Source organism: Rana temporaria, chromosome 9 (assembly GCF_905171775.1).
Source record: "Rana temporaria chromosome 9, aRanTem1.1, whole genome shotgun sequence".
NCBI classification, from domain to species: Eukaryota; Metazoa; Chordata; class Amphibia; order Anura; family Ranidae; genus Rana; species Rana temporaria.
The window spans coordinates 99,302,763-99,318,541 of NC_053497.1; the positions used below are offsets into that span (position 1 = coordinate 99,302,763).

Consider the following 15,779-nt stretch of genomic DNA (forward strand, 5'->3'; position numbering starts at 1 on the left):
TGTGAATCGAGCGAGGAGACATCTCGCTCACACAGTGGGGAGACATCGCAGGATCCAGGGGGCAAGGTAAGTAACTCTGCCTGGATACTGCGGTGCGATCCCAAGTCTGACTCGGGGATACCGCTATTAGTACTGAAATTTCACCCCGAGCCAGACTCGGAAATACCGCCAGGGAGGTTAAAGGAGCTTAAAATAAATTGTCCCAGGCAAAGTCATACAGACTAGCACACAATGTAGGGCTAGGTTAGGCAATTGTTCATTGACCTACCAATGTGTTTTTTTGTTTATTTTTGTATAACTCCATATTATTTGTAGAATGTCCTACAAAGCTTTGGAGATTATTCAGACTTTATGCAGATACTGTGCTTTTGGGCTTCTTCATAATTTTTGGGCTTCTTCAGGATTTCTTGTTTGTTTTTGTAAAATAATTAAACTCTGCCCTATTTTCAAGCTCTCCACTTTCATTACAATGATCATACATTCATATTTATATATATTTTTATATTCTCAATGAGGGTTTTCGGGAAACCCTAGGGTGCAATTATTTTAGTAATTATAAACTGCTAAATACCTTTTCTCATCAGGAGTTAGAACAGTCTTGTGACTTCTATCAGTGTCTGGTTTAAGCTTGTAGGAGGAGTTTTCATTGACCTGACCCATTGACTGGACAGTGCTGATTGGCCCTGTGGTGATCACATGCACTCTTCCAGGAAAAAAAACTCTCTAGCAATGCACACCAAACTGAGCATGTGCAGCTGGTCCCCTATACTCTGTTCTATAGGGAGATGGGTTGAGGACAGTGGAACAAGGGAAGGATCAGAAAAGACAGGCTCAAACAGCCCTTTTACACAATGCAGAGGATTAACCCCTTAGGTTCCACAGTGAGTATAACAAGCATGCTTTACTGCATATACAGACTGATTTTACTCTAGTGGGTTTAGTAACACCTTAAGGCTTTAGAACGACTTTAACTTGACAGGGGCTCTATTCCTTCCACACTCTATTCAAAATTAAAAAAAGAGTTTTGCCCCTAGATACACGTTCGTCATCAGTAATTATTAAAACCTGTCTTTGAAAAGGTCTAACAACAACTGTAAAATGTTGTCAGAACTCGTCTTTGTACATATAGTTAGGCACAATGCTGTACACTGACTGGAATCAGACGTAGAATGATGTGTCTTGACATAAAACAGCAGGTTTTTTCCCCAGAATACTGAGAGCCAAATAAATAACATGCATTGTTACACTGACTGACCTGCTTTCTGCTCTCAGGCCTATGAGCTGACTGTGTAAAACCTGTCTATGCAGCATTTCTACGGAACATGCCCCTCTCTCATTACTTGGCCTACAAAGGCAACCTGATTAGAGATCTGCTGTAGCTGTAGTTCTTGTCCCCAACCCTGTTACTAGTTATTTTCTATGCAGTGCTTTGCCAAAGAGAAACACTGAATATAATTAGTGTATTTCTGCGGCAGGATTTGTTACAAGATAAGAATTTTCAGATTAGACCCACTACAGCTAAAAATGTAAAACGCGTATAACGTAATTAAAAGCCTTTGTGGGTACACATGAAGAACGGCAGAACTCATTTTCTAAAAAATCTTGTATTTGAAAACCTGTGCTAAAAGAAGCCAAATTCCAAACATATTTAATTATTCTAAAGCTCTGATATTACATAAGTAACTCTACAAGCTCATTACCTGGGCCTTTCCTGATATATATAGTTTGGTGAGCCAATATCTCTAGTTTTTGGTTGTGTACAAAATCATTATTCTGTTGACACAGACAGCTTTTCATGTTCTCTGTAATGACTGTTAATGTGTGGGTTGCATCAAAAATACAATTTAATGTGATATACATTTATTGTAATTCAGTATGCTGGAAAATCTATAATTTTATGGCAATATTGGGGTAGATTCAGAAAGCAATTACGCCTGCGTATCCATAGATACGCAGCGTAATTGCTAAGTAGCGCCGGCGTATCTACTTTCTTTATTCAGAAAGCTAGATACGCCGACTGTAGCCTCTTATGGCTTAAAGCGGAGTTCCACCCACAATTTCACTTTTTAAATATAAATACCCCTGTAATACACAAGCTTAATGTATTCTAGTAAAGTTAGTCTGTAAACTAAGGTCCGTTTTGTTAGGTTGTTACAGCATTTAAATAGTTTATAATCTAGAAATAGACCGTGGCCATCTTAAGTGTGGGCATCATGAAGCCAGACTGTATGACTTCCTGGATTTCAGCTTTGCATATCTCGCACATGCTCAGTGCACAAGAAATGTAATAGATTTCAGTCAGGTTTGCAAGGACTACTGGGAAACATGATGCCTATCCCAGAAACCCTTGCAAATAGCCTAGGCAAATAAGGAGGAGGAAGTAATGAAGGACTACAAAATAAAGGTATTTACAAGCAACAAATTAAATAAAAATTGTCCATTCTGAACACTATGAGATTAGGGCATGCAGCACAGACAATCATAAAAAAATGGGTGGAACTCCACTTTAAGTCTCTTATGCCGTCGTATCTTAGGGTGCATTCTGACGCTGGCCGCTAGGTGGCGCACCCGTAGTTGTCAGCGTAGAGTATGCAAATTGCATGCTTACGCCGATTCACAAAAGTACGCGCGGCCGGCGCTCGTTTTTTACGTTGTTTGCGTACGTCGTTTTCGCCGTAAGGCTGCTCCCGCTATTAGGAGGCGCAGCCAATGGTAAGTATGGACGCCGTTCCCGTGTCGCGATTTTCAAATTTTGCGTCGTTTGCGTAACTCGTTCGTGAATGGCGCTGGACGCCATTTACATTCACGTCGAAACCAATGACGTCCTTGCGACGTCATTTACCGCAATGCACGTCGGGAAATTTTCCCAACGGAGAATGCGCAGTACGTTCAGCGTGGGAACGTGCCTAATTTAAATGATCCACGCCCCCTACGGGATCATTTAAATTACGCGCGCTTACACCGGCCCCTTTTACGAAACGCCGCCGCAAATTATGGAGCAAATGCTTCGTGAATGCATTGTAGCTCCAGTAATTTACAGAGGCGTAGCGTAAAAACGATACGCTGCGCCGCCGTATCAGTGCGCGCCCCTACCTGAATCTGGGCCATTGTCTAAAAGTCAGCAGTTGACCAAGTCATGAACATTTCATTCGGCAACAACCGAAGACAGCAGTTCACTATCTCACTATTGATGTGAAAGGCTTTAAAAAGGATCTTCATTTCTTTTTTAAGTCAGCAGATATAAATAGCCAGATTCAGAGAGAGTTACGCCGGCGTATCAGTAGATACGCCAACGTAACTGTGAATCTGCGCCGCCGTAAGTTTAAGTGTATTCTCAAACTGAGATACACTTAAACCTAGCTAAGATACGACAGCCTGCGCCGTCGTATCTTAGGGTGCAATTTTTCAGCTGGCCGCTAGGTGGTGCTTACGTTGAGTTCGGCGTAGAATATGTAAATGCCTAGATACGCCGATTCACGAACGTACGTGCGCCTGTCGCAGTAAAGATACGCCATTTACGTAAGGCGATTCCCGGCGTAATGTTAGTCGAACAAATAGCTGGCCTAGTCAATGTTAAGTATTGCGGTCGTTCCCGCGTCGAAATTTGAAAAATTTACGTCGTTTGCGTAAGTCGTTCGTGAATGGGGCTGGACGTAATTTATGTTCACGTTGAAACCAATACGTCCTTGCAGCGTACTTTAGAGCAATGCACACTGGGATATGTACAGGGACGGCGCATGCGCCGTTCGTAAAAAAACGTCAATCGCGTCGGGTCACCAAACATTAACATAAAACACGCCCCCCCATCCTCATTTGAATTAGGAGCGCTTACGCCGGCCCCATTTACGCTACGCCACCGTAAGTTAGGAGGCATACAGTACTTGCCTCTCTGACTTAAGTTGGCGTAGCGTAAATACGATACGCTACGCCGCCTTAAAGATGCGCGCCCCTACCTGAATCTAGCTAAAAGAGTGTAGATGTTGACTTTTAAAAATCCGGTACATCCCAGTGCCTGGAGTCCAGCTCTGACCTCCCATAGCCGTCTCTTAATGCTGCAGGTTCCCGGCACAGCCATCTTGGATATTGCATCCAGCTGTGGCGTCCTGAAGAATGATAGGTGGCTCCTCACTGTGCATGAACACACTCGCCCGACACTCTGTGAATGGTACTGCAACCTCCTGGGACATGGGACGTGTCTGAGGAGGGAAAGGGCGAGACAAGCTTTTGTTGTTTTTGCCTACTTGGAGATTGGAAGTGGGAGAAGGTACCGATTAAAAAACAGTAATCACTACCCCCCAAAAACAGTTGTAGGCTGGGGGAGAAGACTAATTGTACTTGTCTTTTTTAATAAAATACCACTTTAACTTGTACTGTCAATGCATGGTGAACTCTTAAGCCATGTACACACGATCGGATTGTCCAATGAAAACAGACCGATGGACTGTTTTCATCGGACAAACCGATCGTGTGTGGGCCCCATCTGTCTTTTTTCCATTGGTGTTAAAAAATAGAACATGTTTTAAATTTTTCCTATGGATAAAAAAACGATAGAAAAATGTGATCGTCTGTGTGGAACTCCATTGAACTTCATTTTTTTCGGCTCGTCGTAGTGTTGTACGTCACCGCGTTTTGGCATGGTTGGAATTTAGTCTGATAGTATGTATGCAAGACTGATGAAAGTCAGCTTCATCAGATATCCGATGAAAAAATCCATTGGATTAGATTCCATCAGAAATCCAATCGTGTGTACAGGGCTTTACAAGGTTTCCCAGCAGAGCCTCTGTTCGGTGTTCTGCCTATCACGGAGGTCCTCTCATCCTCGGCCTCCGATGAGAGGACCTCTGTAATAGGCAGAACACCGAACACAGGGTCTGCTGGGAAACTGAGTGTTCCGCCTATCATGGTACAGGACGAGGAGGCTGCGCTTTTTTTGAACAATGGACTCCCGAAGTCTGACTGACTCTGCATACAGGGATAAGGTCTGGAGATCGGCACAGTGAGGTAGGCAATGGGCACAGTGAGGTAGGCAATGGACACAGTGAGGTAGGCAATGAGCACAGAGAGGTAGGCAATGAGCACAGTGAGGTAGGCAATGAGCACAGTGAGGTAGGCAATGAGCACAGTGAGGTAGGCAATGAGCACAGTGAGGTAGGCAATGAGCACAGTGAGGTAGGCAATGATCACAGTGAGGTATGCAATGAGCACAGTGAGGTGTGTTGGAAGGGGATCGTCTTATGCGGCGAGTATATCCCAAAACCAACCTTTAAGCTGGAAAATTAGGGGGTCGTCTTATACGCCCAGTCACCTTATACTCCGGCAAATACGGTACCCATTTTAATGCATTTCCACAAATGTCCCTTTAATAAAACAGCCCAGAGATGTTCATCTAGATTCTGGTCCCTCTCATACACATATCCCTCTTTTCCCTGGTCTTTTCTTGTTTATGTTCCTTTTACCCCGGACAACTGCTTTTACTCCATGCCCCAATAGCACATCATCATCCCCTGCACCCTCTTTTAGTGCCCTTGTTCCCCCCCCCAGCTCATGTAAAGAGGTGCTTTGTATGCATTGCAGCAGCTTCATCCATCTTATCAAGCCCACTGTTGCCTTGAAAAAAAGGATTAATCGCCATCCTTGGTCGCAGCTTCCCTGATTGACAGCTAAATCCCTATGCCTCCTGCTTAGCATGCGTCCAGCCCGCCTCGCATGACACTGCCACTGCCTCTCTCACAGAGCCGCAGCAGCACCAGAAGCAGCTTCTAAATCTGTGGAGGGCTCAGCTCATGCACAGCCCTATCTGCACGGAATCCAATTAAAATGCAAGAGAGACACTGAGACACACGCAGCTCTACTCTCTTCTCTTTTCTTCTGCTAGAGATTTCTGCATTTTCAAGTCCCAGCAGACATCCCCCCCTCTTTTCGCTCCATAAGTGGTTGGAGCAAAGACGTGAAAAAAATCTAAAAAAAAATCTGAATTTAGATTAAAGAGGGGGAACAAATTACAGTGAAGGGGGAAAGAGAAACCTTGTGTCCCCCTTCTTCTCTATCATGGTGGATGCATGGACAGTTTTGCAGAGCAAAGATTGACACCTCAAAATCTTCCAGCCCCCCGCCTCGACCATTACAATGTGTTGCACTGCACTATGACCTTGGATGTCCAAACTGTGGTGGTATTCGCTGTGATCGTGGTCTTGCTGCTGGTGAACGTGATTCTTATGTTTTTCCTGGGCACTCGTTAAACGGATTTCTCCCTCCGAGGCATCGGCAGGAGCTTGCAAGAGAGCACAATACAGTACCGAGCTCGCATTGCAACTGAGCCTCATCATGGACTCACTGTGATATGTATGACGTTGCTATATTATCTCTGCCTAAATCTATTTTTTTTTTTTAGTGTCCTATTAAACCCTTTCACTGCCTGAGGAGCCTTGCAGCACATTGCCTGGCAATGCACCGTCACCCTTTTGGTGGTGAGGGTTAATGTTTCTGACCAGTGTAAAGTCTTAGCGTTCCGTGCGTAGTATAGGACTAAAAAATGTTGGAAATACTTAGTCATTCTACCTTTTTACGTTTACTTTTTAAATGGTAAAAGCATTTCTTTAATCAACGTGTCCTAAATGGTTATTTAGACTGTTAGAATTTAATGTGTAATCGTCTTCTGCAATACTAGGTATAAAGAAGAAATATAATGCTGAAAAAAATCATTTTAATAGGACTGTGCTAACTGCTTTGATAATGAGTAAAGTGCAGTGAGCTGTAGCAGCCAATCAAAATGTGCCTTTTATCAGAGGTAAGCTTCTAGAACAGTGAGAAATTGCATTTGTTTGGTTACCATGTGTTTCTGCACTTTTCAGATTGTATTTTGCGTCATAAAATAAACTGGAAGGACTCGGAGGGGTTAATAGTAAATTGAGATATGAAAAGCAAGAGAGATTTAAGGGTGTATGTAAAAAAAAGTTAAAGGGGTGAGAGAAAATGGTGGCATCTTGAAGGGTAGAAACGAAAGGCGTATTTGTAATAAGTATAATATGTAAACAATGCAATAGATGAGAAAGAAGCAAGAAATATGTGTAGATATTTGCCCTGAATTCATAGTATATAGAGAATGAGACTGGGTGCCAGTGATAAAGGACCGTTGTGTTTTTATCAGTCAGAGGTGATTGGATCTGGAATTGTGTTTTTATTTAGAAAAGCAGTGCAGAGCTTTATCTTAGCTCAGGACACAGCGGGGCTGCGCAGGGTCTGTGACTGGAATCCGAAATGCAAGCCTTATCAGCACCCCCCGCCAACTCTTTGCTCTGCCTTTTTGTATCGTATAAGGTGGCGCCTAAACTATCTAGTCTTAATGGCCTTTTAAAAAGGATTGACTTGTACTGGGGTATTCTGTGAATGTATAAACACGCTTTAAGCTGCCAGTGCCAGCCGCAGTTTCTTGTTTTATGTGTCTTCTTGTAGCCACTGACAAGACCATAAAAGATTGTCTTAAACAGCATTTCTTTTTTTAATGGGAGTGCTTTAGCTGTGTTAAAAATATAAATCATTTTATGACGGCAGAAACAGTTTAACTTACTTAACATTGTGCATATAGGTATAATCAAGGCCAAGAGTTGGCGGTATGTACTGTATGTATTATAGCAGGGGTCTCCAAACTTTTTAAACAAAGGGCCAGTTTACTGTCCTTCAGACTTTGGGGAATTGTGGTCCGTGGGGTGGAATATGTCAGAGCATCAGTGAGAGAAAACAATTCTTCAGGCTTGGTGGTCATTGGGAGTACAAAAATGTCATTACAAAAAGCACCTGTGATTGGTAAAAGGAGAAATAGTTCCCCAACATTGGTATTAGTGGGAGAAATAGTGCCCTATCATTGGTATTAGTGGGAGAAATAGTGCCCCAACATTGGTATTAGTGGGAGAAATAGTGCCCCACCATTGGTATTAGTGGGAGGAATAGTTCCCCAATCATTGGTATTGGTGGGAGGAATAGTGCTCTATCATTGCTTTTAGTGGGAGAAATAGTGGCCCATCATTGGCATTAGTTGGAGGAATAGTACCCCATCGCTGGTGTTATTGGGGGGAATAGTGCCCCATCGCACGTATTAGTGAGAGAAGTAGTGCCCTATCACTTTTTTTTTAGGGGGAGGAATAGTATCCCATCATTGGTGTCATTGGGAAAAAATGGTGCCCCATCATTGATATCAGTGGAAAGAATAGTGCACCATCATTAGTATCAGTGGGATAAATAGTGTCCCATTGTTGGTATAAGTGGGGGGGAATAATGTCCCATCACTGGTAGTAGGGAAAGAATAGTTAACTACCATTAGTATCAGTGGGAGGAATAGTGCCCTATTGTTGGTATCAGTGGTAGGAAAAATGCCCCATCAGACTTTGGGGAATTGTGGTCCGTGGGGTGGAATATGTCTGAGCATCAGTGAGAGAAAACAATTCTTCAGGCTTGGTGGTCATTGGGAGTACAAAAATGTCATTACAAAAAGCACCTGTGGTTGGTAAAAGGAGAAATAGTTCCCCAACATTGGTATTAGTGGGAGAAATAGTGCCCTATCATTGGTATTAGTGGGAGAAATAGTGCCCTATCATTGGTATTAGTGGGAGAAATAGTGCCCTATCATTGGTATTAGTGGGAGAAATAGTGCCCCAACATTGGTATTAGTGGGAGAAATAGTGCCCTATCATTGGTATTAGTGGGAGAAATAGTGCCCCAACATTGGTATTAGTGGGAGAAATAGTGCCCTATCATTGGTATTAGTGGGAGACATAGTGCCCCAACATTGGTATTAGTGGGAGAAATAGTGCCCTATCATTGGTATTAGTGGGAGAAATAGTGCCCCAACATTGGTATTAGTGGGAGAAATAGTGCCCTATCATTGGTATTAGTGGGAGAAATAGTGCCCTATCATTGGTATTAGTGGGAGAAATAGTGCCCTATCATTGGTATTAGTGGGAGAAATAGTGCCCCAACATTGGTATTAGTGGGAGAAATAGTGCCCTATCATTGATATTAGTGGGGGAAATAGTGCCCTATCATTGGTATTATTGGGAGAAATAGTGCCCCAACATTAGTATTAGTGGGAGAAATAGTGCCCCAACATTGGTATTAGTGGGAGAAATAGTGCCCCAACATTAGTATTAGTGGAAGAAATAGTGCCCCAACATTGGTATTAGTGGGAGAAATAGTGCTCTATCATTGCTTTTAGTGGGAGAAATAGTGGCCCATAATTGTCATTAGTTGGAGGAATAGTACCCCATCGCTGGTGTTATTGGGGGGAATAGTGCCCCATCGCACGTATTAGTGAGAGAAGTAGTGCCCTGTCACTGTTTTTTAGGGGGAGGAATAGTATCCCATCATTGGTGTCATTGGGAAAAATGGTGCCCCATCATTGATATCAGTGGAAAGAATAGTGCACAATCATTAGTGTCAGTGGGATAAATAGTGTCCCATTGTTGGTATAAGTGGGGGGAATAATGTCCCATCACTGGTAGTAGGGAAAGAATAGTTCACTACCATTAGTATCAGTGGGAGGAATAGTGCCCTATTGTTGGTATCAGTGGTAGGAATAGTGCCCCATCATTGGGTTTAGTGGCAGGAACTATGCCCCACTGTTTGTGTCAAAGGGAGGAATAGTTCTTCAAATTAATGGGAGGAATAGTGCCCCGAGGCCTGGGTAAAGGCTGGCAAAAGACCACAGTTTGGAGACCACTGTGTTTTATAGAATCTGTTTTATTAATGTTTTGGTATAGACAGAAAGCCAAAGGTGAGGGCTGCATATTTGCTTATTGTAATAAGACTTAATATATATTTCATTGACATGTATGCATATGTTTTTCATCATTTGCCTTTGAGACTAATATATTTTGACACCTGTGATTTTCATATTTTTTACTAGTTTCAATATCCTGTGCATAGACAGTATTTCTCAGTAATATGCTTGTCACATTAAAGGTAAAATAATTATGGAAAAAAAAACATTTATACTTAGCTAGGTGGATGCAGCATCAATCCCATGCTGCACCTGTCCCCCACTGGCTCTGCAGTGAGGACTAAGTGATCAAACGCCACTGATCACTCAGTTCCCCCCTCCCCTCAAGATTCCCGCCTCAACACAGACAGTGTTGACAGGGGAATCAGCAATTGTCTTCTCCCGACGGGGGAGGCCATCCCCGCGGGGAGAAGACAGCGATTATTGCTAAAAGCTATAGCAGCCACTAGCGATAATCGCAAAAGAATCTGTCAGGCTGATTGTACCCAAGCTGATCGATCGATCAACTTCATATATTCAGCCTGCCCATTAACGGTTTGAATCTCTGCTGGTTCCTGCTGAACCGGCCTAGATTTGACCGTGTATGATCAGCCTTAGTTACCGGCGCTCTCTGCTCTGCCCCTCCAGTGCTCACGGGTGCGCGCTGGACTGTGGAGGGGGCGGGAGCAGCTGGCTTAGGCTCTCAGCAGATCACTGAGAGGTTGAGCCTGGTGCTGGTCCAGGCATCTAAATGGATCCCAAACATATGGTCGGGATCTTTCCCAAGCCTGGACCCGCTGAGTGATGTCTTTAGCCCACTGGGACTTTAGCCCACTGGCAGCTGAAAATGGAAGGAGCTTTGGCTATACTTCTTCTTTAATATTATTATTATACACAATTTATATAGCACCAACAGTTTACGCAGTGCTTTACAATGTAAAGGGCGACAGCACAATTACAGTACAGTTCAATACAGGAGGTACAGAAGGGCCCTGCTCATAGAGCTTACCTTCTAAGGGGGAGGGGGGGTGGTACAAAAGGTAATAGCTGCAGAGAATGATTTGTTGGGGGTGACTCTGGGACAGTTTTTAGGTGGGTGTGGGATAGGCTTCCCTGAATAAATGAGTTTTCAGGGATCTCCTAAAGGTGGCCAGGGTAGGGGCTAATCAAACATACCGGGACAGGGAGTTCCTGAGGATAGGGGAGGTTCTGGAGAAGTCCTGAAGGCGAGCATGGGAGGAGGTAACAGGGGATCTAGAGAGCAGGGGGTCCTGGGAGGAGTGGAGGGCACGATTTGGGTGATATCTGCAGATGAGGCTGGTGATGTAGATGGGGGCGATGTTGTGAATGGCCTTGTTGGTTGTGGTGAGCATTTTGAATTTTATACAGTGGGGTAGGGGGAGCCAGTGAAAGGATTGGCTGAGAGGAGCAGCAGTCACGGATCGGTTAGTGAAATGTATTAGTCTAGCAGCAGAATCCATAATAGACTGAAGGGGGATAGCCTGCGTAAGGGTAGGCCATTAAGGATAGAATTGAAGTAGTTAAGGCGGGAAATAATCAATGAGTTATTAAGGGTGATTCCTAGGCTGTTGGGGGTCGAAATTAAGAATTCTAAAAAGTACATTAAAACTTGACAATAAAAGTCTATTACCCCGCATTTGCAGCTCAGTGTCAACAAGGTCCATACACTTTACATATTTGTCATCTTTCCCTTTTGAAATCTCAAACAAAACTTAGATAACCTTTTGTTTTTTTTGCAAACTATGCAACATTTTAAGCTAGCTCAGAGGCTTCCTGCTCATTCATAAACGGAAGCACAGTAAACACAGTTTACTATGCTTCAGTGATTAATGGACACATGAGTGATTGGTACCAATGTTCATTCAGGGTAGAAAAGGGCTAGTAATCTGACATATCTACTGGCCTCTTTCCCTGCTCTCCATCCTGAAACATCCCTCCGTGCGCCTGCAGCAGCTGCCGGTGGGAGAGGAGAGGAGGGAAGCTGGCAGCACTACAAAGGGAAATGGGCACACATTGGGGCCCAGGTAGCAGATGGAAGGGGCACATGTGCTAGAACCAATCCCCCTGCAGTGCAGCCGGAGGGGGAAAGAAGAGGAGAAGCGGGCAGTGCTGCAGGGGGAGGCAGAAGAGGATCAGTGTCTTCAATAAGAAAGTACAGTCAGACCTCTTGCGCAAGAAAGGTGCCCGGGCTCCCCTTTTAAACTGATGGGGCTCTGGCCCAGTACAGGGAGGCTGGCTGGCTGTACTGCCTTATCAGTGGCCCTGTCTGCTATACAGGGGATTACAGAAGGCTGATACCAAGTCAAATTCAGGTGCTTACACTGTTCACAGATAAAATAGACATTTACTGTAATGATGTAGTAATGAAAACAGAGCTGCATTCATATTTTTTTTTATCTGCCCGGAGTTCAGCTTTTAGGGGAAAATAAGAGGAAATAACTAATCAGGGGCAAGGATATCCTATACATTACATTGGTAGCTAAGTGCAGCAATTGCTCTGATTAACGTATTTATCGGGCTATAACGCGCCCCGGCGTATAGCGCGCACCCCCGAACTTGAAGGAAAATTCCTGCAAAAAAAAAAATACTTACAGTTTGGATGCCCCTCGTCGGTGTCTTGCCCATCGTCCATCGCGTCCTGCCCGTCGTCCATCGCGTCCTGCCCGTCGTCCATCGGCCTCGTCCGGTCCAGTGTCCTTCGTGGTGTCCTCCCCGCTCGATCCCCGCTTCCCGCGATGTGTTCGAACCACTGCGCCGACATATACCGAGCGCAGTACACTCGGGTATAGTCGGGCGGGCTCGGCTCTTCTCGCATAAAGGACGTACAGGACGTGACCACGAGAGGAGCCGAGCCTGCCCGACTATACCCGAGTGTACTGCGCTCGGTATATGTCGGCGCAGTGGTTCGAACACAGCGCGGGATGCGGGTATCGGCAAAAAAGTGCGCGGTATACGCCGATAAATACGGTATATGGCTTAAATATATGCAATAACAAGTTGGAAGAGGATGTTTTGAAAACCATACCATTCTAAGCTATTTTTATGCCTCACGGCACTAAGATTCACTCTTGTAAAGCTTGCTTCACTCTTACTTGGTTTATATTGATTTCCCTGAAAATGAAGTACTAAATTAAATATGATAAGCTTTATACAAGCGACAGAGGCGAGTAGTAACATTTTCACATGTGGTGGCTGCGTTAGGTTGTAGCTAATAAAGCAAATTGATAAAAAGTCTGCCCACAAGCTGTGGATTTTAGTTTGTTTTTACGTTTTTTTTTTTTTTTTACTCGCCATTAAGGACAGCAGCCATTGCGGATACAGCCAGGCCTTGGGTTTTGTTAGCTGACTGTAGTCATGGTAATAAGTTGCCAGCTACCTGATCTGAAAAGTGTTCAGCAGAATTATAATCAACTGCATCTTGACTCTTGTTACCTGATGTTCTCCGTGAGTCAGATTGCGGCAGGCAAGTATTCAATATTTTAACTGCTTTGAAACCACAGCGATACTTTGAAAACCATATGGCTGTGTGATTCAAAGAGGTCATAGAGCTGATGATTGCAGACAGGTTAAACAGAGTAAGGTATGTAGGCATTTTAACATATATTGACTGCAAACGTTCTCGATTATCTAGAATCACATGCAGAGTAGCATTGATGCAGAGATTTACTCTTCCTCTGGTTTTTTTTTTTCAATGTTTTTATTGCATAATACAATTAAATCGTTCGGAATGAGATTCCAAGCTTAGCATTTTTAATGGTTCACACAAAAAAACAGACATAAATAGGTCATCTCTTTTTTTTTCTCCAAGCACGTGATGCGTGAATTGCTTCAAAGGTGGACTAATGCTCTTATTTAGTTATGGCAGACTTTTCTATTAATGGTCACGTAGCATCGATTATTGTGGCATTGTTTTCAATGCATGATAGAGCGGGTTGTTGTTTTAAAAAAAAAAAAAAATTGAGAAATTAAAAACAACTGAAAGTATTGCCCATTTCAGCTGTCTGATTTTTGCTATTGCTTCTACATTTTACATTTTGTTTTAGTGGCAGTTTACTTGTAGATTGTATCATTGGTATGTGATGATGGCTTTGGTTTCATAATCATGAATATTAGTTGAGTGCTGCATGCAAATCTCAAGGGTTCTTGTAAAAAGGGAGCTTAGTCCCACCCTCCTCACTCCTGAGCTTCCCTATTGGGCCGTTAGCCTGCCCATCACATTAAGAGACCAATAGGGAGGGCCAAATTAGACCTACCTGAAAATTTTAGATTTGCATATAAATTAAGATGTTTTCACCTCTTGATTCACTGAACATTTTGGCATGCAGTTTTACCAGAGGTAATCACTGATTATGCATGTTTTTTTTTTTCCATTCTGTGTTCCAGTTGTAATTTCCTAGATTTGCGATAGGCTTACTTTAAATTTGAAAAAAAAAACAGCTGTTGGTGCTGCAGTGAATTCATTCATTGTGATTCTCATCACACCACAGTCAGTCACTATCCACGCTTTTCTTGTCCAAAGCTTTAGGTAATGTATTATTATCCTGAGCTGTAGATATTCTGTACCTGCAGTGTTCTTCAAAACTCCCTGTATCAATTATGATCATGTATGATAATTTTGTCATTAATTGTCCCAATTTCCCATAGACAGTCCTATTTTCTAAACACAGGTACATGGATTTTGTTTTTGTCTTAACCATAAAAAGGTTAAAGGGGTTGTAAAGTCAAAAGGTATTTTATCTTAAAGGGGTTGTAAAGGTTTGTTTTGTATTTTCTAAATAGGTTCCTCTAAGCTAGTGCATTGTTGGTGCACTTACCTTTTCCTTCGATTTCCCTTCTAAATGTTTTTTTTCTTTGTCTGAATTTCTCACTTCCTGTTCCTCCTCAGTAAGCTTGCCCCCGTGTTCTGGCTGGGGGTTAGTCAGCCAGAACAGCTTACTGAGGAGGAACAGGAAGTGAGAAATTCAGACAAAGAAAACAAAGAAAAAACAAATTTAGAAGGGAAATCGAAGGAAAAGTGAACCAACAATGCACTAGCTTACAGGAACCTATTTAGAAAATAAAAAACAAACCTTTACAACCATTTTAATGCATTAAGATAAATGCATTATGATAAAAAACCTTCTGTGTGCAGCAGCTGCCCCAGCACCCCTAATACTTACCTGAGCCGGTAAGATAGCGCAGGGGGCTAATGCTCCTTTGCAGCAGTCTGTGATTGCCTGTGTCCCAAGGGTTGCAGGTTTGATCCCGGTGGGGTCCACTCAGCCTTTCATCCTTCCGAGGTCAGTAAAATGAGTACCATTGAGTTGGGTAATAATGACAACCATTATCAGCGCTTAGACACAGCGGCATCGCTGTAATTGGCGCTATATAAGTGTAAGCATTATTATTATTATTATTATTATTATTAGCCCCCTCTCTGTCCACTGATGTCCATGAGTGTCTTGGCAGTCCGAGACTCTCCCTCCTGATTGGCTGAGACAAAGCAGCAGCAGCATTGGCTCCCGTTGCTGTCAATCAAAGTCAGCTAGTCAATCAGGAGAGAGAGGGGGACAGGCCGAACCGTAGCTCCATGTCTGAATGGATACAGGGAGCTGTGACTCAGCTCGGGTGCCCCCATAGCAATCTTCTTGCTGTAGGGGCACTCAACAGGAGGGAGGAGCCAGGATCACTGAAGAGGCACCCGAGAAGAGGCGGATCCAGGCTGCTCTGTGCAAATCCACTGCATAGAGCAGGTACGTATAACATGTTTGTTATTTTTATAGAAAAAAAACAAAACTTTATAATCACTTTAAATCCTGAAAGTATTTGGCAGTGTGCCCTCTTGCATTACTTGAAGTGGATCTCGGCAAAAAACTTTTTTGGTTTTCAGTAGAGAAAGATCTCTAGAATCAATCTTTGGCAGGTTTCAACTTCTTTCTGTGTCACCAATGGAGAGATGTCCCCTTACTGTCTGATTTTTAGAGGTGCCAAGGCACAGCTGGCCATTTTGCCTATAGCAAAATTGGTT

General features: G+C 43.3%; 1 protein-coding gene across 5 annotated transcripts in view; it reads left to right on the forward strand.

Annotated features, from left to right (window-relative positions):
* Nucleotides 1-15,779, forward strand: part of ARHGEF9 (Cdc42 guanine nucleotide exchange factor 9) — a 469,420-nt gene that overhangs the window by 201,219 nt on the left and 252,422 nt on the right. The window contains exon 1 of one of the 5 annotated variants that reach the window (XM_040323966.1): nucleotides 5,157-6,342. The exons of the other annotated variants lie outside the window; for them this stretch is intronic. The gene's annotated coding sequence lies outside the window, so the exon portion shown is untranslated. Of the gene's footprint in view, nucleotides 1-5,156; nucleotides 6,343-15,779 lie in introns of those variants that run through there. 5 annotated transcript variants of the gene reach the window in all.